This window comes from Eschrichtius robustus, chromosome 12 (genome assembly GCF_028021215.1).
Source record: "Eschrichtius robustus isolate mEscRob2 chromosome 12, mEscRob2.pri, whole genome shotgun sequence".
NCBI lineage: Eukaryota > Metazoa > Chordata > Mammalia > Artiodactyla > Eschrichtiidae > Eschrichtius > Eschrichtius robustus.
The window spans coordinates 41875275-41901070 of record NC_090835.1 but is presented as its reverse complement, the minus strand read 5'-3'; the positions used below and the strand labels follow the sequence as shown (position 1 = coordinate 41901070).

The following is a 25796-nucleotide window of genomic DNA, read 5'->3' as shown; positions in this document are numbered from 1 at the left end:
TCCAGATTAAACATGATCGTATGAGAGAAAGTAAATGATTATGATTAACCAGAGTGATTGCCTTCACCAATTACTCACTGGGACACCTTGGCAAACTCAGTTGATTTCTGATTTACTTCATCTGTAAAACACACATATTACCAACCACCTTACTTGCTTCTCAGAGTTCATGAAATGAGCAAAATATTGCCAATTTATGCAAATGCTGTAAAAATATGGCAAACTTTCTATGGGCAAAAAATCATTAGCCATATCTTTGGGCATAATCCAGAGCTGAGGGGAAAGGTAATTTATGTGAAACATATAGAAAGTGGAAGACTTGGGGAGGACCAACTATAAGTATTTCATCTACTTTTATTATTTTTTAGATTTATGGTCTTTGCTCCAACTGCTCCAGGTATCTAAGTGAGACATGAGTCGTGTGTGAAAAGGTCGGAGAGCAGAATGCTTCTAGAGCCATCTTCCCTTTTTCAGAACAAGAAAAGATGGTTTATTTGATGTAGACATGTTGACTGGCAGTGCAGGCTTGCAAATTCCTTCAGTATTAAGTCATGTCTTCAAAACTGGGTGGGGCGCTGAGTCATTAAATTTTTTCTTTTCCTCTGGAAGCCAAGGCTTGCAAGTAGCTGAAGATGACATGCGAACTGAGTTGGGTGGTCTCAGGAAAATTCTGTGTAAACAGCATTGCTCATCTAAAAGTAGCACAAAACACTGCACATCTGTCTGTCCATATAAAACAAACAGAATTTGGACTCCATTAATGCGCCTGAGGAATAAATTATTCTCTAATAAATGTTTTTATAATCACAGTGGAAAGGAAGGTCCAGGACACCAAAGGAAATAAGACTCCACTGTACCAATCTGTTGGCGGAAGCCTGGAGGAGGAGTAGGAGAAGGAAGAAGTCCACAGCTGTGTCTGACGCAAGAGATGTCGTGCCTTCTCTAAAGACGGGGAATGTAGGGGCTCTGGGAGGATACCTTATTCTAGATTGCCAAGGAGAATGCCAAATCACCCCAGGAGGGTGGCTTTTGCTCTTAGCTTTTGCCGGATGATCCAACAACAACCCAATGAGACATTCAACTGAGGCTCCAGACCCGACGACCCCAATGTCCATGACGTGGCGCTCCAGCAACTATGGAACACGGCACTTGGGCTGTGTGGTTTTTGCATCCAGATATTGCTAATGCACGAAATACCTACTCTTCTCTCCCTTTGCCCCATCAAATGTTTGCTGTCATTGGCTGATGAGCACAAGGGCCTTTGTTTTGTAAGGGGGGACAGAGATGAAGTCTGATTGACTCAGAAGTGGTGGGGAAGAGAGAAGAGGAGGCTAGAGGGTGACGTGGTCTCTGTTCCCTGTCTGGCTCCCTGGATTGCATATGAGCCTGGATGTCGGAGGATTGAACTGCTTTCATTACAGACTGTAAGATTCTTGCAGCGGTGATACATCTGAAGCACGGTAGGCTCAGAATGGTCTGGGGTCCCTGCCTCTGTGAGAAAGCTGGCCCGGCTCTGGGACCGAGAGGGCTGGCACTCTCACAATAAAGCCCATTAGCAAAGGCTTCGTTAATGATGCTAGAATGAGGCTTCTCAGGCAGAGACTGAGTGGGGGTTGGCTGAGGAGGTGGCAGATGTGCTGTGGTAAGCACCGCTGACAAACTGGTTTGTGGACACACGTGAGGACCCATTTGGGGATGCTCAGGAACAACTGAAGAATACATTCTTGATTGGGCAGATGGGAAACGTTCAACCCCAATTCAATGTACTTTGGGCGTACTCATAAATGGATCCAGTTTTGTATTTACTGACCGGCAATGCCAAAGGTTAAAGCTACATAGAAAATGACATTTGGGTTTTGGAAATTTCAGGTATTTATTCGGCATTTATATAATCTTCCTCTGGCTATGCCAAATTCATTTGCTGTAAAAGTCATGATGTCTTTAACATATGGAATTCGTGAAACTATTTCCTAACACACCTTGCTTTTTAATTACAAAAAATTTTAAGGCAATGATTTTTATTATTATTATTATTATTTTTGTTTATGTCCAACTTTTTTCACACAGCAAAACTTTTTTTTGTTTTTAAACAACAGACCTGTATTTTCTCACAGTTCTGGAGGCTGAAAGTCCCAGAGCAGGGTGCCAGCATGGTGGATTTTTGGTGAGATGCCTCTTCCTGGTTTGTAGGTGGCCACTGTCTTGCTGTGTGCTCATATGACCTCTTCTTTGTGCAAATGCAGAGGGAGGGAGGGAGAGGGGGAGAGGAAGGGAGCAGTAAAATGTATTTGAGATTCATCCATGTTGTAGCAGGTGGCAGCATTTTGTTCCTTTTTATCGCTCAATAGTATCCCATTGTATGAATACACCAAATCTTGATTATTTATTCACTAGTTGATGAACATTTTGATTATTTCCATTTCTGGCTATTATGAATACTACTACTATGAAAATTTCCATGCAAGACTTCATATGGATCTATGTTTCACTTCTCTTGGGTAGATATCTAGGAGTGGAATTACTGGGTTGTGTGGTAAGTGCATGATTTACTTTTTATGAAACTGCCAAAATATTTTCTAAAGTGTCTGTACTATTTTATGTTCCCACTAGCAATGTTCGAGGGTTCCAGTGGCTCCGTATCTTTGCCAACATTGGGTATTGTCAGTCTTTTTGATACTTCTAGTAGGTGTGCAGTATCTCATTTTGGTTTTAATTTGCATTTCTCTAATTCCTTGTGATGTTATGGACCTAGAGGTTGTCATACAGAGTGAAGTAAGTCAGAAGGAGAAAAACAAATACCGTATGCTAACACATATATATGGAATCTAAAAAAAAAAAGGTTCTGAAGAACCTAGGGGCAGGACAGGTATAAAGACGCAGACGTAGAGAATGGACCTGAGGACACGGGGAGGGGGAAGGGTAAGCTGGGACGAAGTGAGAGAGTGGCATGGACATATATACACTACCAAATGTACAATAGATATCTAGTGGGAAGCAGCTGCATACCACAGGGAGTTCAGCTCGGTGCTTTGTGACCACCTAGAGGGGTGGGATAGGGAGGGTGAGAGGGAGACACAAGAGGGAGGGGATATGGGGATATAAGTATACGTATAGCTGATTCACTTTGTTATATAGCAGAAACTAACACACCAATGTAAAGCAATTATACTCCAATAAAGATATTAAAAAAAAACTATGTACATACCTTAATTTAAAAATACTTTGTTGCTAAAAAATGTTAGCCATCCACATGAAAAACTGCTCAATATCACTAATTATTAGAGAAATGCAAATCAAAACTACAATGAGGTATCACCTCACACCACTCAGAACGGCCATCGTCAAAAAATCTACAAACAATAAATGCTGGAGAGGGTGTGGAGAAAAGGGAACCCTCTTGCACTGTTGGTGGGAATGTAAATTGATACAGCCACTATGGAGAACAGTATGGAGGTTCCTGAAAAAACTAAAAATAGAATTACCATATGACCCAGCAATCCCACTACTGGGCATATACCCAGAGAAAACCATAATTCAAGAAGACACATGCACCCCAATGTTCATTGCAGCACTATTTACAATGTCCAGGTCATGGAAGCAACCTGAATGCCCATCGACAGACGAACAGATAAAGAAGATGTGGTACATATATACAATGGAATATTACTCAGCCATGAAAAGGAATGCGCAGTTGGGTCATTTGTAGAGATGAGGATGGAACTAGAGACTGTACAGAGTGAAGTAAGTCAGAAAGAGAAAAACAAATATCGTATATTAATGCATATATGTGGATTCTAGAAAAATGGTACAGATGAACCTGTTTGCAAGGCAGAAATAGAGACACAGACAGAGAGAACAAACGTATGGACACCAGCGGGGGATGGGAGGGGGTGGGATGAATTGGGAGATTGGGATTGACATATATACACTAACTAATATGTGTAAAATAGATAACGAATGAGAACCTGCTCCACAGCACAGGGAACTCTACTTCGCTGTACAGTAGAAACTAACACAACACTGTAAAACAACTCTACCCCCATTAAAAAAAAAAAAAAGAGAGAGAGAGAGAGAAAACGTTAGCCATCATCTAAGCCTTCAGTGAGTTGTAATCTTTTTGCTGCTGGAGGGTCTATTGCCACACTGATGGCAACTGACTGATCAGCGAGTGGCGCTTGAAGGTTGGGGAGGCTGTGGCAACTTCTGAAAATAAGACAGCGCTGAAGTCTGCTGCATCAATAAGACTCTTCCTTTCAAGAACAATTTCTCTGGGGCGCGCAATGCTGATTGACAGCATTTTACCCACAGTAGAACTTCTTTCAAAACTGGAGACAACCCTCTCAAACCCTGTTGCTGCTTTACCAACTAGCTTTATGGACTATTCTAAATCCTTTGTTGTCATTTCAACAACTGATTAAGTTTGCCATCTTACATGGTTGTGGTTCATGGCACTTCAAAACAATTACAACAGTAACATCAAAGATCACTGACCACAGATCATCATAACAAGTATAATAATATGAAAAGGTTTGAAATATTGTGAGACTTACCGAAATATGACACAGAGACACAAAGGGAGCAAATGCTGTTGGAAAAATGGCGGCAACAGACTTGCTTGACACAGGCTTGCCACAAACTTCAATTTGTAAAAAACGCACTATTTGCAAAAGTAAATAAAGTGAAACACAGTAAAATGAGGTATGCCTGTATGTTGTTTTAATCTGTTAAATCTGTAGTAATTTGTCATGCAGCAATGGAGAAGTCATACAACTGAATAGGATTTATGGCAGACGGGACATTGCAGGAGAAATGATTAGTGAAATTGACGACAGCAGTAGAGAGTATCCAAAATGGAACAGAGAAAAAAGAATTAAAAAAAAAATCATCAATGAGCTGTGGGACAATTTTAAGACATGGCCTAATAGACACATAATTAGAGTCCCTGAAAATGAGGAGTGGGGGAAGAAGCAATTAGAAGAAATAATGGCTGAAAAACTTCCATGTTTGATGAAAAGTATAAATCCACAGATCTAAGAAACTCCATGAAATCCAAGTACAAGTAACATGAAGAAAGCAAAAAGCATAAAAATAATGATATATTCCTGATTAGAAACAAATCAAGTGAGGAAATAATAGAACACATTTAAAGTACTGAAAAAAGACTGCCAACCTAGAATTCTATGCCCCCAAAAATTATCATTCAAAAACTCAGGGTGAAATAAAGATGGTTTCAGACAAACAAAAGCTGAAATAATTCATCACCAGCAGAGCTGTACTACAAAAAAACATTAAAGGAAGAACTTCATACAGGAAGAAAATGGTATGAGAAGGGAATGTGGATCTGCACAAAGAAATGAACAGCAGTGGAAATGGTAACTACATGAGTAAATATAAAGTATTTTTTCTCTTAGTATTTAAGTCTTTTTTAAAACATAAACTTTTAATTTTAGAATAATTTCAGACTTACAGGAAAGTTGCAAAGTTAGTATGAAGATATTTGGATATATGCTGCCTTCAGACACCAACTTCATATATTAAGAAACAAACTGGTTAAAAGAAAAAGGAAAGAGAAACATATAACATCAGTATTCATTAAAGAAATACAAATTAAAATGCAATGAGATACCTCTATTCCTTTGAATGGCTAAAATTAAAAACCATACCAAATGTTAGTGAGGATGTAGAGCAACTGGAACTCTCACACACTGCTGATGGGGATATAAAATGGTACAGCCACGCTGGGAAATAGTTGAGCAGTTTTTAAGAAAGTTAAATATGCATCTACTATAAAGTCCAGGCATTCACCGCTAGGTATTTACCCAAGAGAAAAAAAAGCTTATGTTTATACAAAGACCTGTTACAGATGTTCATAGCAGCTGTATCTTTAACAGCCCCAAACTGAAAACTGCCTCCATGTCCATCAACAGGTGCCAAGGAGGCGGGCTCAGAGGAGGGTGCTGTGCACTAGGAAACAGAAATGCCTCACACTGGCAACTGGATGAGTGGATGTGCATACAGGATCCTGTGCTAAGTGTGCTGTCCCCACGTGTGCCTGTAACAATGCTTGTTGACTGACCATTTTGTTAAATTTTATTTATTTATTTACTTTTGGCTGCGTTGGGTCTTCGTTGCTGTGCGCAGGCTTTCTCTAGTTGCGGCAAGCGGGGGTTACTCTTCGTTGTGGTGCACGGGCTTCTCATTGCAGTGGCTTCTCTTGTTGCGGAACATGGGCTCTAGGCATGCGGGCTTCAGTAGTTGTGGTACTTGGGCTCAGTAGTTGTGGCTCGCGGGCTCTAGAGCGCAGGCTCAGTAGTTGTGGCGCACGGGCTTAGTTGCTCCGTGGCATGTGGGATCTCCCCGGACCAGGGCGCGAACCTGTGTCCCCTGCATTGGCAGGTGGATTCTTAACCACTGCATCACCTGGGAAGACCCTCATGTACTTATTTCATAGATGTTCACAGAGCTATACAGCTATGTCCCCATCACCACAATCATGATATAGAATACGTCTATCACCCCAAAAGCTCCCTGTGCCCCTTCTGTTTCCCTCCCTTCTACCTGCAGCCTTTGGAAAACATTGTTCTGCTTGCTGTTGTAATAGTTTGGGGTTTTTTTTCTTTAGAATTTCACTGAAATGGAATCATAACAGTATGTAGCTTTTCTAGTCTGGTTCTTTTACTTAGCATACTGCATTTGAGATGCATCCAAGTTGTTGTATGTATTATTCTTTGCATATAGTTCATATTTTTTTTACTGCTGAGTAGTATTCTATTCATGGATGTATCACAGTTTATCCCTTCTCTGGTTCACGGGCACTTGAGTTATTTCTAGTTGGAGTTATTATAAATAAAGTTGCTATGAATATTTGTATACAAGTCTTTGTATACAACATGTTTCAATTTCACTTGGATAAGTTCTTAGGAGCAACTGCTGTATCATATGGCAAGTGTATATTTAACTTTGTAAGAAACTACTGAAGAGTTTTTAAAAGTGGTTATGCCATTTTACATTCCCACCCGCAGTGTATGAGGGTTCCAATCTCTTGACATCATCTTCTGACTCTGATTATAGGTATCCTAGTGAGTGTGAAGTGGTATCTCATTGTGGTTTTGAGGTGCATTTCTCTGACGGCTAATGATGCTGAGAATCTTCCTGTATTCTCATTTGCTACCTGTATATCTTTTTTGGTGGACAGCTTATTCAAATCTTTTGCTATTTTTTTTTTTTTTTGCTATTTTTAAAAATTGGGTTATGTGTCCTCCTATTAATGAGTTGTAAGAATTCTTTATATGTTTGCATACAAGACCTTTATCAGATATGTGTTTTGCAGATATTTTCCTCCAGTTGGTGCCTAAGCACCAAACCTTAGGGTCAGCCTTGACACCTCTCATTCTCCTTCCTGTCACAATCCAATCCTCCTGGCTCTATCTTAACATGTATCCAGAATCTGACACTTCTCACCACCTCCACCGCTTCCACTCTGCTCCACCGTCTCTCACTAGGATTACTGCAGTAACCTCTTAACTGATCCCCCTTGCCCCTTGATTCTATTCTAAACATAGCATCCTGAGTGATCCTTTTAAGCCAAAAGTCAGATCCTGTCACTTTTTCCACTCAAAACTCTCTAAAATCTTCCCTTTACTAAGTCAAAAACCAGTCATAAAAACAGAAAAAATGTTTACATTTTCATTTCAGAAAATATTTCCCATTCACATTTTTTAAAATTAGGCTTGACAACACAGTATAATAAAAATTTTTCACTAAATCAAATACGAAGGATTTCAAGTATGGCCTCTCAAATGATTCTAATACCATTTGCCGTTGAAATTTCAGCCACTTTATGGAGACAACACTATCTTTCCTAGGGCCGCCCAGCTTCCAAGGCAGAGTCACCCAGTAGAGGAACTCTATGCTGAAAAAGGGATAACCTTGTAATTGGCTTCCTCTTGTTAGTTCAAAGTTAGGTTAGCAAAGAGAGGGGAGTGTAATGCTGTCAGGCAATGACATCAAGCAATATTACCGTTCCTTTAAGCTTGACCCATTAAGCAACTTCATGTGTATGTTAGGTTTATGAGATGCTTAATTAATTTTAATTATTAAGCATAATTTTTAATTATAATTAATTATATCCTTGTGTCATTTCTGCCAGAAATGACCCTTTTGAGTTAGCCTGAATGATTTCTAATGCCCCTATTAGAATGTACTTTCATTTAGATTACAGTCAGATGCTAATAAGGGTAAAGGTCACTCAGGCAATCATTTTAAATCGATTTTTAGAATCTATTTACCTCTCATATAGGGACTAGAACGCATGTAAGTGAAGGTCAGGAAACATACAAAGCAGCTGCGCATTCAGGATGTACAAACAAATCTTTCTTTGAGTCACATGTGAAGAAATAGGATTTCCATCGTCATCATTAAAGAGTTAGGAGATTTTAAACTTTAGGAACTAATGGCATTTTATTTTCCCTCTGGGGAAATTACTTGACTTCTGGGAATATCCATTTGTTTGAATTTCTTTGTTGATAAATTAAATGCCCACAAACTGTAATACAAAAACAAAATCCAAAACCAACACTACCCTGTGAACCTCTTGGCTCAAGTGTTTCAATGCTATGAAGCTGCAGAGTCAAGTCAGTTAGAAAAAACAAATCGTAGAGCCAGGACTCAAAATTACGTATTTAAATTAAAAAATGAAGTCAATAATAGCTACAAGTAAACATTGTTTTAGGACATAGAACCCATTTGCTAAATTTCTAAATATTTTATTCAAGTGTGAGGAATGTGACACTTTCTACTATAGAGATTCCAGTTTGGTCTGAGTTACTGTGAAAATAAAAAGAAAGTCATAATGTTCTTTCACAAAATTATTTCTTAGGCATTTGCTATCTGCTTTCTATATTGTGAACCAGTGAGAATAGAACCAACACCCATGTGTACACAGTGTTCTAAAGTAAAAATACGTAAGAGTGAGAGGAAAGCATAGAATGAAGGTGAGTTTATGGCCACTGAGTGCCTCACGAAGATGTACTTCTTGGCCTGGCAACATCCTTAGGCAGCAAGGTGTTCTCTCCTGCTCAAGGTTTCTGCCCTCAGCATCCCAGGGATGTGGTATTTTCTTAACCTCAACAACACATGCTATGATCTGGTTTAAAGAGCAGAGCTTAAGAGAAGTCAGAGAAATTTGTTTCAGAATATATCAAGAAAATATGGCCTTGAGCCCTGCTCTGCTTCTTATAAGGTCTGGGCCATGAGAAATGCCTTTCAAAGAATTTTATTGAAACTGCAGGCACAGCCAACTCCTTCTCCAAGTAGGTTCATGTCAACAAATGCTTCATTTTTTCCACGTCAAAGCAAGGGGCCTCTATCTCAGACCTAATATAACAATAACAACAATAATAATAATTACGATGATAATAATAATGCATAGTTATTTATTGATCATCAATTTGCATGAATCTGTACTAGAGGTCTCTCTAGGTCATCCAATTTATTGCTCATAAAATCCTCTCATGAGATAGGCATGAACAGCCTTATTTTATAAACGAGAACACTCAGATTCAGAAAGGTTTAGTAACTCGGTACCAAAAATTAGTATGTGATATTGGAATTTGCATCAGATGCATCTTTATTCTAAAGTTTGTGCTTATGGCTTCCATATTTTTTTTTATTATGCCTGCCTTTTCAAAGATCTCTGACATTTGGACAGGAAAACGGGTTTTCTAGCTTCCTTAGCCACGTTTCCAAGTAAATAAGAGCTTCAGAGAGAATTACTACTCAACTTAAATGGTAAAACCAGAGCTTCTTATTTTCCTCTTAATGACCCTGTGCAACATTTGGCTTCTATTTCCCCAAAGGCAATGTTAGAATTGCACACGCCTCTTAGACAAGGAAGCATTTTCAATGTTGCACCCCACTTTCTATGACTGGTTGTCTAGGTTAGCTGCTATTGCTGACAGCATCATTTGCTGAACCTGTCCTTCTCTCTTTGTTCCTAAAGACACTTGGGCTCTTGTCAAGCTCACTGACAAGTTCCATTCTTGCTAAATCTGGTGTTCAATTTTCAATCTTCTTACTTGTTCAATCAGCTGCATTTTTGATCAGCCCCACCTTCACTTGGCTTCCAAGACATGATTCCCTGGCTGCTTCTCCTTCGACTCCTGTGCTAGTTTCTTCTTGTCCTCCTAGTTTCTAAATATTGGGATGCCCTGGGGCTCAGTCCTTGGATCTGTTCTCCACCTACTCCCTGGGTGACCTCATCCTTTGTGATGGCTTTTAATCCCTTCTATACACTGACCTCTTCATCCTCAACCTTTTCTCTGAACTCCAGACTGGCATATCCAGCTGCTGCTCATTTCGCATGTTCAAGAGGAGAAACAGCTTGAAATCAGACTACTGGTTTCCTTTCCAAACCTCCTCTTTTCATACTCTTCCTCATTTTAGGCAAATGGCAGCTCAGTTCTTACTGTTGCTCAGGCCCAAAACCTGGGAGTCACTCTTGAAACACAACGTCAAATCCATCAGCAGCAAATTTGGCTGATGGTTTTGGCTTTACTCTAAGACATATACAGAACCCAAACACATCTCACCATGTTTTCTGTAACCAGCCTGGTTCAAACTATTATCATCTCTCAAATTACTCAATGGCCTTCCAAATGTCTCCCTGCTTCAACCTTTACCCCATTCATTCTATTCTCAATATAACAGACAGACTTACCTTTTAAAATATAAGTAAGATCGTGTCACTCTGCTCAAAACCCAACAAGTCTTCTTGCTTGTTCAAAGCAAAAGGCAAAGTCCACACAATGGCCTGCCAGATTCTACGTCTGTTACTTCTTCGACTTAATCTCCCCTCTTTTACTCTCCTCTGGCCTCCTTTGCTTTTCTTCAAAGGTGCCAAGCACATTCTCACCGAAGAGTTATTACACTTGCTGTTCCTCTGCCTGGAGCTTACTTCCCTTATCCATATGGTTTGCCCTCTGGTTTCCTTCTAGTCTCTGCTTCAAAGGACCCCCACTTAGAATCCATTTTCCCTGACCACTCCTCCCTTGACCCTCTTTAACTCACCCTATCTCTCTGACCCAGCTTTATTTTTCCCTACGGTACTTCTCATTATTTGATACATTTCATATTTTCTTATTTTCATTTTAAAGTCCCTGTTTTACCTAGAATATAAGCTGCAGAATGGCAAGGAATTTGTTTTGTTCATGCCTGTCTCCCTAGTACCTAGAACAGGGCTTGACCCATAATACAATGATTTGCTGAATGACTAGCCTATGGCAATTTTGTGCTCAGAGAACCCCCAATAGCATCATCTCCTACTTCCTGACAAGGCTGTCTCCTCCACCTAAACTAATTAAGACCTTAAATTAACTAATTTATTTTTGGCTGCGTTGGGTCTTTGTTGCTACACGCGGGCTTTCTCTAGTTGCGGACAGCGGGGGCTACACTTCGTTGTGGTGCACGGGCCTCTCATTGCGGCGGCTTCTCTTGTTGTGGAGCATGGGCTCTAGGCGCACAGCCTTCAGTAGTTGTGGCTCGCAGGCTCTAGAGCACAGGCTCAGTAGTTGTGGCGCACGGGCTTAGCTGCTACGCAGCATGTGGGATCTTCCCAGACCAGGGCTCGAACCCATGTCCCCTGCATTGGCAGGCGGATTCTTAACCACTGCACCACCAGGGAAATCCCCAAATGCTCATTTCCTAGTGCAAGGAAGGCCAGGAAAGCAAGTTGCCGGCACCAGCAGCCTCTGTAATGGGAGGCAGAGAAGTTATGGTCGGGGTAGGAATGGTTTTTGGGCAGGCAAGCAAGAGCATCTGCTCCTGTGCAAGTATTTTTGACTTCGAAGAACTTTTCTTCCCCTCTTATTTGTCTTCTCTTTTTCTGTTACAAAGTCTTGTTCTTGCTTTAGAGATACAATATCTTATTTCTGACTTATGTTCAATATTATTAAACATAATATCTTTAAGTTTTCTTCTATTCCCTGATTTATCTCTATTTCCTTGGAGTTCTCTTTGTATGTTTTTTGCTTTTATTTTGTTTTGTGTTGTGTAGTCTTTCTCTTTCATGTTAGAGACTGTTTTCCTTGTTTGTCTTTTCGTATTTAAAAGTGAGACACAAAAAAAGTCAATTGTAAAGAGTTATGTGTCCACTGGGGGCAGAGAGTGATGACATATTTCCCAGAGGGTTCCTCTGTCCTTTTCGGAGGGGGACTCCCAAATGCAATAGGTAGAGGTCTTTTCTTTAGAACCATTCAGTTTGTCCAAAGAACACTCACGCTCAAACCTCACTGTCTCATTGATGGGGGTGGGAGTGGTAATACGGCTGACTGCCAAGGAAGGGGTTGATGGTCCCGAAATCTTATATAGAAATTTTAGCTGAATTCCTCCAGGCCTCTGATTTACTTGATGTCCACACTTTTGACACCTTTTGGTTCACTGTTTTTGAAAATTTAGTCTTCAATTTTCTGCAACATCAGAAGAGGCAGATGAGGGTGGGTTGGAACGGGAAGAGAGTAGTCACCTGACTTCAAACTACGGAGGTGGTGTAGGGGAACCAGGAAGTCCAAATGGTCTGTACAGACATCAGCTCATTGTCTGCTGCACTGACACCTCTGGAGTCCTGAGTCTCTCAAGACCCTGCTTAACTCGCTCTCTGTGTCATTCCTGCAGGCATTTGGGTCCTACTCACCCTGTGCCATTAGGTCCATTATCCCTGGCACTATTATCTCATCTCCTGTTCAATGTGTCATGTTATATATAGTGTATATAAAATATATTACTGTCATTTTAGTGGAGAGTATAAATCGAATATGTGTGGTCAACCTGTCATTTTTATGCAGACGTCCCAGGATTTTAAAGATTCTATAAATTCACATCTGTCAGGAACCCTACTGATCTGGAAAGCAGACCTTGTCATTTTACAAAAGAAGACAGGAAATCTCAGAGAAATGAGGTCCTTGCCACAGTGATCTGTAGTGATGGAGTTCTTCTGGGAGCAGCATGGAAACATGGTCCGGACTCCATGCTGTTGAGTCAGGCTGCCTAGTTTTGCATCTCAGCCCCATTCTCTACCAGCTCTGTGATCTTGGGACAGTTTCTTAAACTCTCTGTGGCTCGCTTTCCTCAAATGTAAAATGGGGATAATAATACTTACCTAACTCATCAGGCTCTGGTTGGCATTAATGCATTAATAGTTGTAAAGCACTTAAAATAGTACTTTTACACTGTAGCCATCTATTCAATATTACTATTATTAGTTTGGATAAATCTAACTCAACTTTCAAAAACCCCAGGCATAGTGCTATTACAGTAGAAAGAGATCTTAATTTAAGAATTTGTAGAACTAATATTAGGGACAATTTATTCTAGTATATATGTTCTGTATGGTGAGATTAGCCTAACACTACTGCTGACAGAAAAACCATTATCCTTGAAAAAGTCTGCATTAATCCATCCCTTTGAAATACGTTTAAATTTATCCAATAAAAGAAACAAACTGAATTACATAACGGTTTTCAAATTAAAACATACTCATTAATCATCTAAAATGACTAACAATTCTAATTCTTACAAGAACACGACCTTTAAACATCAGAAAAAATCGTTTTTTTGCTGGTGCCAAATGCTCGAGTCAGCATTTTGCTTCAAAAGGCAAGGACACAGGGGCTTCTACACTGTTTCAGTAGGAGATGGGTGAACAAACAACCTGGCACACCCCAGCACCTCTCGGAATGTATGTATTCAGCATACACTGGTTGATCGGTTACTGGACAGAGGGCCCTCACTCACTGGGCTGCCCAGATAGACGGTGGCCTCTGAGACCCACCCTGAAGTTTAGTGGGGATGCCTGGGTCCTGGAGGCAGACCCCCGACCTCACATGTGGCTCCCACGCTGAGTTGGTGAGGCTGCGGAGGAAGTCCTGCCTACCCGATGACGGTGGGAGTGGAATCGGTCCCCCTCCACGGAGGGCCGTTTGGCCCTATCAGAACTCCAAATGTGTGCAGCTTCGGTTCCAATTCTACTTCGAGGAATTATCATTCAAACGTTTGCACATGTAGTGGAAGATACAGGTTACAAGAATGTTCCCTGTGTTGTGGGGACTGGTTAAGATCCCAGGGAATACTGGGCAACCTTCTGTGTTGGTACAAAACAGCCCCAGGCTGGAGTGAACAGGCAAAGGCAGTGTGCCTCGTGCAGGATGCCGCGGGCGGGGGAACTGGGGAGGCGCTGGCTGTGAAGGTGCCATGTCTCTGGAAGGAGGTACGGTGAAAGGCTAATATCTGTGGTATCTGGTGAGAGAACTGGATGCCTGGGAAAGAGGCAGTCTTACTTTTCGCTATATGTTATTTTGTATCATTTGGTTTTTGTACCAAGTGCAACTATTATCTGCCTAGCAGGTCTCAAAATGTGGGGCAAGGACTCCTGGGGATTTCCAAAACCCATTCAAGGGGTCCCAAGTGTCTTCCTTTTTCCAACTATGTATCTATGTGAGGCTGGTTTTTCTTCATAGATTTCAACCAAAGCAACACATCACAGCAGACACGATGCAGAAGCAGCTGTGGGGATTCAGCCACTTTTCTCCCTAAAATGTTTTCGTTTTGGAAAATATAATTGTTTTATGAAAGCATTATTTTTGATAATATGTATCATTTTTATTAGTTATTTTGAGTGAATTACTGAATTTTAAAAATTTGTCAGTTTTAATTTCTACTGCAGTAAATATTAGTCATCCACAAAAACAAAAAGTTCTTTGACGTCCGCAATTATACCTTAGAGGATAAAAGTTCCTGAGGAAAATCTTGAGAACTACTGATCTAGGGCAGACCAATTCTAATTAATTAATTAATTAATTAATTATTAATATTCTTTATTTATTTATTTTTGGCTGCACTGGGTCTTCATTGCTGCACACAGGCCTTCTCTAGCTGCGGCGAGCGGGGGCCACTCTTCGTTGCGGCGCACGGGCTCTAGGTGCACGGGCTTCAGTAGTTGTGGCTTGCAGGCTCTAGAGCACAGGCTCAATAGTTGTGGTGCATGGGCTCAAGTTGCTCTGCGGCATGTGGGATCTTAGTTCTCCAACCAGGGCTCGAACCCGTGTCCCCTGCACTGGCAGGCGGATTCCTAACCACTGCACCACCAGGGAAGTCCCAATTCTAATTTATTTTAAACTCCTGTTTCCACCAATTAGTAGCTAATAACCCAGGGTAAATTAACTATTTTTCTGAGCCTCACTTTTCTCATCTATGAACATTAATATAATGATGCACACAAAGCATTTAGTGCAAAAGGTAAACTCAAGACTATGGTTATTTAACACTGTGGTAGGCTCCGGCTACCCAGCTCCACCTTCAGTGACGTTAGGTCGGCAGCTTGAACTCGGCCACGAGAGAGTCTTTACACCAGGGAAATTGGAAATCAGCAAACACACGTCAGTGACTTTTTCTGTTTTTTTTTTCCTAGTGGATTGTTAAGCACTTACCAGCACATTACTGCTACCTACAGGCCATGAATGTACAGGACAGATGTTTGCATCTCTTTAATCTTAAATCTGAAAGAGCAAAGCGATCTGATAACATATCAGGTTTTGTGTCTGAGTCCACAAATCTTTGGTTTGGGCAGAAACTAGTTTTTACTTAAATGCCTGCCCTTCATACAGTTAGCTGGGGCTCAATTCCCTATTTGCAGGGGAATTCCTTACATTTGCGATGCACCACCTTACGAGACCTCCACTAGACCAGTTCTCTCCCTGGAGGGATGTGCGGGTCTTGCCCCACGGCCATCTTGGGTGGGCTCTGCTTCATGCCACACAAACAGAAGTTCAAACCATGGGTTTGTGCCTAGGGGTGAGGCATCTTGTACCCAGTTCATACTTCCCTTTTTCTGGACTTTCTAGTCTCGTTACTATCTTCCTTTTCCCTCTGTGGGTTTTTTGGGGGGAGTGAGGTGGGGTTGGCGGTTTTTTCTTCTGTTTTCTGGCCTTCATTTTTTTTTTTTAATTGAAGCATAGTCGATTTACAATGTTACATGAGTTTCTGGTGTAGAGCAAAGTGACTCAGTTATATATATATATATATATATATATATATATATATATATATATACACACACACACACGCATATATATATTCTTTTTCATATTCCTTTCCATTACAGTTTATTACAGCATACTGAATACAGCTCCCTGTGCTATACAGTACGACTTTATTGTTTATCTATTTTCTACATAGTAGTGTATATCTGCTAATCCTAAACTCCTAATTTCTCCTTCCCCCCCTTCCCCTTTGGTAACCATAAGTTTGTTTCGTATGTCTGCGAGTCTGTTTCTGTTTTGTAAGTAAGTTTATTTGTATCATATTTTAGATTCCACATACAAGTGATATCATATGATATTTCTCTTTCTGTGTCTGACTTACTTCACTTAGTATGATGACCTCTAGGTCCATCCATGTTGCTGCAAATTGGCCTTCATTTTTGATGTTTACTCTCTGCCAGGCACCCCCTGGCAGTTTCCCTGTCACTGAAAGGCATGTGCAAATTTTCACATGATAATCTTCTATCCTTTTACCCCTTGCAGATCGGACCTGCTCAAGGCCACTGAAGACAAGGAGGGGGTGGATCCCCAAAGGGATGCATCTTCTGGGGCCCCTGGCCTCTGTCGCGTGCTTAACTCTGCCAGCTTTTCCTCCTGCAGCGCCCACCACCACCATGTGCCCCCACTCTACTCCGGTGCCTCCCCCTCCCTCCCTCTTCACTGCTGTGCAGACAGTGCTCCTTTTTCATCTTTAATTCCCATCTTGAGCATCCTTTTCTCTTTCTGATGCTTCCAGTCATGCCTGTTCCACAACGATGCTGCTGTAAAGGGGACCCTACAAAGGTCTTTACAAAGATAGTCATTTTGGAGCCTCCAAAGGTTGGGTAAACTTGAAGTCAATTGAGCCTCCTCACCCTGGGCTTTCAGTTTTCAGTGGCTTTAGTTAAACAGAGGGCTGGGGAGGGATGATTCCTGGGAGAAGGGACAAAGAGCTCTGATCTTCTTCCACAAGCTCAAGGAGAGTGGTCTGGCAGTAGGGCCCACTGGGGTCCAACCACTAAACAAATTACCCCACGAGGGAGAGAGAGGGTCAGTGGCCTGCCCCTCCCAGAGCTGTGCACTGAGCAGAAAGGACCATGGCTCCAGGTTTGAAGGGCCATGACCTGGTCCTCCGGAATGAGGCCTTGGGCCCTGGCAAAGGCTTCCGCCAGGCCCTGACCCTGAAGACTCCTCCTGGGTCTGGGCAGTGTCCAGATAGGCAGGGCCTCCCAGGCTGTCCCCCTTCTCTGGGGGATGGGTGTTGGCAGTCTCCAGCTCAAAAGGCTGACGTCTGAACTCCTGTTTCGGAACAATGAGATGAGAGGAAGGAGGACCGCGTGCCACATGCCACTGCCAGTCTACAGCAGCCCAGCAGCCATGGCTCCACACCCCACGGCTCCATGCTATATGGCGTGGCTAGGGCACTCCTGAACGGGCAAGGTGGAGGTGAGGAGAGGGGGCTTTCACGAGACAGATGGACTTCCAGCCAAACTGGGCACGTGAGGGATCGAGCATTATAATTTGGAAAGTTACAGGGAGGGGGGCTGACAGCCTGGCTGCGTTACTTTCTCTTATCTAATTTGCTTCCCTCTTGCTCCTGCCTTGCTATCCAAAGCCACCAGTCAGGCAGCCTTAGGCCTGCCTTGAAGGGTCTGCCCCTTCTATTGGGCCCTGCCTCAGAGACCTGGTACCCCACGGCCTGGGCTTTAATCTCTGACATCATGAGTGGCCAGGCCCACTGTTCCCTTCCCTTTGTCCAAGCAACAAGCAATGGCAGTGTCTCACAGCAAGCAACAAGCACCCCAGCATGTCAGACCTCCTTTGAATCATGGCTCCACCAGATGCCATGTTTGTTCTTTACCACATACCTGAGCCTCGGTTTCCCCACCTGTAAAATAGGAGCAATAATACTGCCTTCTCAGAATTACGGCAAGAATTAAATGTTATTTACTACGTGCCTGGTACTTGGTAGGCGTTCGGCTGATGGGAGCCATGTAGCTATCTGTTTCTTCAACCGAAGCCTCAATCAAACCCGCCAACATGTGTTGAATGTCTCCTATGTGCAAAAAAGCTGTCCAAGAAACCCCCTCCCCGCACACCCATGCTGAAAAGGGGAAGGAGAGAGTATCTCAAGCAAGTGCTCTAAAAACTCCTGTCCAGGGCCAGCCTGAATTAGCACTTATGGTCTTGCATGCCCAGTTCTAAAACTCTTTGATTCTGAAGAGTTACGTACTATCTAACATGCACTATTTTATTATATCACATAACCTGTATTACGTCTTTTCTCTCCAAGTCGATTGTAAGCTTCTTAACAGCTGGACCCATGTCCAGTCCTTCTTTGTGGGTTTTCCACAGTGCCCAGCACTGAGCTGCATGCGTTAAGAGGCAGCTGATATGAAGACCTGTTGATTAAGTTTGGTGCCTTTGTCTGTGTGTAACCACAGGCGAGAGTATAGTTTGACATCTTTTATTCAGAGTGACGTTATCATGTATCTGCTTGAATAAATTCGTTTCCCCTTTTCATCCTGCCTCAGTGAACAAGAAATCTTCCTGCTCCTGAGAAATAAGTGAGAGGTGAAGGGACCAATGAGACAGTGATTTTGTATCCTATGGCTGGCCCAGAATCTGGGCAGGGGCAGGCAGTGTGCTGGTGTGAGTCTGAGACACTGATGGAGGTACTGGAGAATGGTTGGTGACTCCAGCAGGATTTGGAAACTTAAGCCTAGAGATGTTTACAAACAGAATCACTATCGGGAATGACTGGGAGGAGGTAGGCAGGAGGTGGGTAGAAAAAAGCAGAAGTGCCTATAACCAGAAATAGGTCAGAGATACCTCTCTTGGATAAAGAGCTCATATACAGAATAGATTACGAACTCCTACAAGTCAGTATGAAAATGACAAACAACCTAATTATTTTTAGATCAGCAAAAGATCTGATTAGCCACCTCAAAGAAAGTGATAACCAAATAACCAACACATACGCAAAAAGGTGATCAATATCATTAATCATTTGAGAAATGCAAATTAAAACCACAATGACAGAGCAGCACATACCCACCAGAGGAGCTAAAGCTAAAGTGTAAAAGAAAAATCTCTAACAACAGACAATACCAAGGGTTGATGAGAATGGGGATCAACTTGAGTTCTCACACATTGCTGGTGGAAGCATAAACTGGTACAACCACTTAGAAAACTGTTTAGTGGTATGTAAAGCTAAACATGCTTTCTCTATGACCCCAAAATTCTACCTCAAGGTATATACGCCAGAGAAAGAAGTGTTTGTGAACCCATAAGATATGCACAAGAAATGTAGCTAGTAATTTTATTCATTAACAGTCTCAAACTGAAAATCCCAAATTTTTATCAACAATAAAATGGGTAAATTATAGTATCTTCATGTAATAAAGTACTATACAACAATATAAAAGAACAATCTACTACTACTACATACTGTACAACTCCATTTATACTGAGTTCAAGAACAGTCAAAACTAATCTATAGTGATAGAAACAAAATAACAATTACTCTATGAATACAGACTGGGAAGAAGCACTAAGGAATGGTCTAGGGTTCTGGCAATGTCCTGACTGGTGGTTACACGGGTGTATATACATGCAAAAACTTAAGATTACTGTACTTTAGGCATTTTAACATATGCATGCTACATTTCAATTTGAAAATCTTAAAAATTTTTTTATTTTGAGATAAATTGCCCAAGAATGTGATTGGATTGTATTCTAAGCACATGTTTTCGTTTTATAAGAAACTGCCATACTCTTTCCCAGAGTGGCTGTATAATTTTATATCCCCAACATCAATGTAGGAGTGATCCAGTTTCTCCCTATCCTCTCCAGCATTTGGTTTTGTCACTACTTTTTATTTCAGCCATTTTGAAAGGTGTGTAATAACATCTCATGGTAGTTTTAATTTGCATTTTCCTAACGGCTAATGATATTAAACATGTCTTCATGTGTTTAGTTGCTATCTGTATGTCTTCTTCAGTGAAATATCTGTTCGTGTCTTTGCCCATTTTTTCTTTTTTTGTTTTTAAACCATCTGAAGATTTCTTTGAGATAAGTCCTTTTTAAAATTTCTACCTTGTTGGAAAAAAATCTTTGCCCATTTTCTAATCAGATTGGTTCTTTGTTTTTGAATTTTGAGAGTGCTTTATACTTTAGATACAAATATTTTATTGGATATGTTCTTTACAAATATTTTCTCTGAGACTCTGGCTTATATTTTCACCTGCTTAATAGGGTCTTTCACAGAGAGGAGTTTTTTTTTTTTTTTTTAATTTATATTTTTTATTTTTGGCTGTGTTGGGTCTTCGTTTCTGTGCGAGGGCTTTTTCCAGTTGTGGCGAGTGGGGGCCACTCTTCATCGCGGTGCGCGGGCCTCTCACTAGCGCGGCCTCTCCCGTTGCGGAGCACAGGCTCCAGACGCGCAGGCTCAGTAATTGTGGCTCACGGGCTTAGTCGCTCCGCGGCATGTGGGATCCTCCCAGACCAGGGCTCGAACCCATGTTCCCTGCATTGGCAGGCAGATTCTCAACCACTGCGCCACCAGGGAAGCCCCAGAGAGGAGTTTTTAATTTTGATGAAGCCAAATTTATCAATCCTTCTTTTTATGGATAGCACTTTTGGCATCAAGTCTAAGAACTCTTCGCCAACTTTTAGATCCCAAAGATTTCTCCTTTGTTATCTTCTAAAGTTTTATAGTTTTACATTTTACGATTAAGTCTGTAATAAACTTTGAGTTAATTTTTGTATCAGATGTGGTTTTTTAAGTTTTATTTTTCATTGAAGTATAGTTGATATTTATTTATTAAATTTTTTTTTTATTTAAGTATAGTTGATAAAATGTGAAGTTTAGGTTGAGGTTTATTTTATTTTTTTTCTGTCTGTGGACATCTAATTGCTCCAGCACTATTTGTGGAAAAGGCTATTGTTCTTCTGTTGAATGGCACTGCGCCTTTGCCAGAAAGCAGTTGGATATATTCTTGAGTCTAGTTCTGTAATTCTCTATTTTGTTCCATTAATCTATGTGTCTATCCCTCTGCCAAAACCATACTGTCTAGATTACTCTAGCTATATAATAAGTCCTGAAATCAGATAAAATGATTCCTCCTACTTTTTCTTCAAAAATGTTTTAGCTACGCCAAGTCCTGTGACTTTCTATATAAAGTTAAGAATAATAAGCTTATCTGTATCTACAAAAAACCTTGATGGGATTTTGATATAAATTGCCTTAACAGATCAATTTGGGGAAAAACGGACATCTTTACTATATGTTGAGTCTTCCAACCCATGAACACAGTACATTTATTTAGGTCTTCTTTGATATGTTTCATTTTGTAGTTTGCAGCATGTAACTCCTGTCCATGTTTTGTTAGATTTATACCTATGTATAATCTGAAAGCTTTTGGGAGCAATTGTAAATGGTATTTTGTTTTTAATTTTGGTTTCCAAGTGTTCACTGATACATAAAAATGTGACTGACTTTGTCGGTTTTTTCCTGCAACCTAGCTGAACTTAGTTCTAACAGTTTTTGGGTGGATCCCTTGGGATCTTCTCTGTAGACAACGTCATCCTCAAATAGGGAGTTTATTTCCTCCTTTCCAATCTGTATGTCTTTTGTTTTCTTCCTCACTGCACTAGCTAGGACTTATGGTTGGATAGGAGTGGTTGAACGGAAATCTTTGCTTTGTTCATGATCTTCGAGGAAAGCATTCATCTTTCATTGTTAAGTATGATGCCATCTCTAGGCTCCTTGTAGATGCTGTTTATCAAGTTATCAGTTTGCTGAGTGTTTTTTATCATGAGTGGGTGAAATATTTTGTCAAATGTCTTATCTGTGTTAATAATCAACAAATTGGTCTATTTATTTTAAATTGTTGCATTTATGAGCATAAAGTTGTTCGCAGTATTTTCTTATCTCTTTTAATGGCTGCAGAATCCGTAGAGATATCCCGTTTCATTCCTGACATTGCTGATTTGCGTCACCTCTCTCTCTCTCAGGTCTTGCTAGAGGTTTATCATTCACTGTTAATGACTTTTTGAAGAACCAGCTTTCTGTTTCATTACTTTGGTCTGTTGTTTCTGTTTTAAATTTTATTAATCTGTGCTCTTAATTTTTGTTTTTCCTTCTTTCTGCTTCATTTGGGTTTATTTTGCCCTTTCTCTAGTTTCCAGAGGAAGAAACTTAGACTATTGATTTGAGTATGTTCTTCTTTTCTAATGCAAGCATTCAATGTGGCAATATTTTCCTCTCAGAACTGCCTTAGCTGCACCCCACATATCTTGATATGCTGTATTTTTGTTTTCACTTAGTTCAAAGTTTTTAATTTCCTTTGAGACTTCCTCTTTGACCCATGGATTATTCAGAAGTGTTTTAAATTTTTCACATGTTTAGAAGTGTTTGTTATCTTTCTGTTTTTAACACTGCATTTTGGTCTGAGAACATATTCTGTAGAATTTAAAATTTAAAAACTTTCTGAGGTCCTGGATATAGTTTTAACTTGATGAATGTTCCATGAACACTTGAAAACATTTGCTAGTCGTCAAGGCACTGGAATCCTATATAAATTCCCCTCCTGGCCAAAATACCTACTACAGAAGCCTTTTTCACGACCAAACCCTAACTGAGATAGAAGGTTACACCCCACACTACACGGCAACCCATCCTGAAATCCTGCTGAACTTTCTGTCTTCTTTTCCTAAATCCTTTCTCATCTGCTGCCCCCTTGCTGGGTGTCTTCCTTTCTCCCTTCTGGCCCCACGCGGCCATTCCAGTCTCCCTGGTGCCAGCCTCATCTTTCTTCCCAGATCTCACGTCTCACCCACTTCCCATCCCACTCTCTCCATCTCCTTTCTTACCTAAAGAATTGTTTTCTTCTCTCTCAAATTAAAACATGTGGCTCTTCTCTGCACCTCTGCCATCAGCTCATTAAGAATCTTCTTTGTGATTCACCCTCCTTAGAATGCAGGGGGGGATGGTAAACAGCGAATAACTTTCTTGCTCTCCTAGGGCTAAGTGTGCCCCCACCCTTGTATCTGTGGTGCAGGTGTCTTGTTGGCCATTGGCCCAGAGGTCTAAGTTGTGGGAAGCTTATTCACTGGTCCTTCTAGAATCTCTGAATGATAGGTTCTTGATATTCTTGATGCCCTGGGTTATGTTGAAGTCTGCCGCTGATAATTCACAGCTCTCATCAAAGTGGGAAAATCCTGTAATTGATTTGTTCTGCCTCATGCTAACCGCAGAAGCTTAGGAGTCAAGAAAGACCTGGGCACAAATTTATCCTTTGCCATTCAGTTGGTAGCCATTTGGCAACCACGGTGGGTCACATAATCTACCATGACTTTAATCCTCATCTGGAAATTGCACACCTATAGAATCGTAAGGATAAATGTGATAAAGCACTTGGTATGAAACTCATCAAAAGATGATAGTTATGCTTACTGTGTGTTATTTCGTTGTTATGTTGTTGCTGTTACCGATGATAATGGCATTATATGTATCTCTTTTATCTTCCTCTTTTGAGCTTTTCCTTTTCTGGTCAGATAACTACATGCATACGGTGAGCATTAGTAATTTCTGGACACACAGACAGACTATATTCTAGCCTCTCTTGCACTTAGGTGTGGCCATATGACTTGAGTTCTAGCCGATGGAATGTGGACAGAAATGATGTGAGCGATTTCTCCACCAGCTCGCTCATAAGACCCTTCCAGGAGCATTCCTTCATACTCTTCCCCTTCCTCTCAGGTGATGCAGCTGTATATGTCTGGGTCTTAAATGCCAAGTTTAATGATAGCAGACACAGTACGTAGGTGCCTAGGTCCCTGAATGAATGATTGGAGACAGACTGCCACGAATTAATAACCCTGATTAGCTATAGGTGATCAAGAAACACTTCTACATGTTAAAGCTCACTGTACATTTTAGAGTTTGTGTGTTAGCAGCTAGCATTTTCTAAACTAACATAAAAATTGGTACCTTGAAGTGGTGCCATACAAAAATCTAAAACATATAGCACTGGCTTAATGTTCACGCAATGGGCTGCAAAGAAACTGATCTTAACTAGAAAGATGTGGTTGCCTGGAGTTGGAGGGTGGAGGGAGGGATGGATTTCAAAGGGGCACAGGGAGTCTCTTGGAGGGGATGGAAACGTTCGTATCTTGACTATGGGAGTTGTATCCCAGATATATACGACTGTCAAAATTCATCAAATTGTAGACATTAAATGGATATAATTTATTGTCCAAAAATTATATCTCAATAAGTTGTTGGAAAAAACCCAACTCCCATCTATGTTAAACGACCTATCTTATAGGCATCAGGTTCCCAGACCCTGAGGTGAGGATTCATGTGTGAGTGATTTACTCAGTGAGTGCTCCCAGAAGACACCAGCAAGGGAGTGAGAGAGCAGGACAAGGAGGGAGGAAGCAGCAGGACTGTGGTCTCAGGCAGAGTTCCCCCCAGTGGCCTCCACCTGATCCTGAGGGGGGGCTCTGGGGCATGAGCCTCACAGTGTGTCCTGTTTCAAGACAAGGCAGTAGGAGAGATTCCTCCCGGAGCCTGAGGACAATCCTCCACAGTGAGTCACAGGTGCAGTGGCTGGAAACAAAAGAGCACAGAAGCTGGGGAAGGAGAGCCAGAAATGGGAAAGGGATTCAAGGGGATCCAGCAGAGCACCGCCAATATCCATTACACCCTCTTAGAAGAACTCGTTCCTTATTATGATGAAGTATAATATGCCTGCTTTCTTCAGATTGTTTTCTAAACACCGAATTACTAAAGCAAAGGTGTCCTGACATGCAAATCATCTGCAGAATCTTGGGCACGGACCACTGGAGTGGGATGAAGGGCCAGCACCAACTGACCCACGGCAGCAGCCCACCCGCTTGGGCCACATCCACAGACCCCTGCGGGGAGAGCAGGCACAGTGGTTGGGGGAGGGGCTGGAAGCAGACAAATGTGGGTTCCAGGATGAGCCCCACCATTTTCTGGTTGTGTGGTCCTGCAGCTGTTGCTTAACCCACTCGCCTCACTTCCTCCTCTGAGAAATGGAAAAAACAAACTTATTTACCTCACAGGGTCACCGAAAGGTTTAAAGAGACAAAACACGTAAAGCCCTTAGCAGATCCCTGGTGTGACATGTGACACAAGTGCTCAGGAAAAACTGCTCATATCCCTGAACAATCATTTCTCTCCTCCCCCCACAACTTCCCCACCGTTCACGGCAGCCCCTACCCCGCCACTCCTGGTCACCGTCTGCGTCCGCTGATGCCGTCTGGAGCTCAGGACTGACACACCTTCCCTCCAACCCTCATGCTAGCTCTTTTAGCTTTTCCAGAGCAGAGGCTCTGGCACATTTTAGGATTCATTCAGAATTTGTACGGGTCAAAACAGAGGCTTGACGCATTTAGAAAGTATCCAGATTAATCGTGCGGGTGGGATGCAAAACAACACCCCATAGGAAAACTAACCATCCAGTTCTCTCCACCCCAAGTTACACTTCTAGGTGTCCTTCTAGCCACTGGGGTTTATAGAAACCTCCAAAACGCCATATTACTTAGTTGTGAACAAAGCAGAAATTAAATTTTCTCATTTGGTGGAAACATTTCTGGCTGACATTTGGGAAAAGGGAAGAGATTAGCTTAAAGATCTAGTATCTCCCCATCCCTCATATCTCCGGTTTCTCTTGTCTGTTTACCTATCCTTTC

At 41.4% G+C, this 25796-nt stretch overlaps 1 protein-coding gene across 2 annotated transcripts in view; it reads left to right on the top strand.

Moving 5' to 3' along the window:
• Nucleotides 1–686: 686 nt before the first annotated feature.
• CCR3 (C-C motif chemokine receptor 3) overlaps nt 687–25796 on the top strand; it is a 42482-nt gene continuing 17372 nt past the window's right edge. The window contains exon 1 of one of the 2 annotated variants that reach the window (XM_068558787.1): nt 687–1460. The gene's annotated coding sequence lies outside the window, so the exon portion shown is untranslated. The other variant, XM_068558788.1, reaches the window with a different exon arrangement.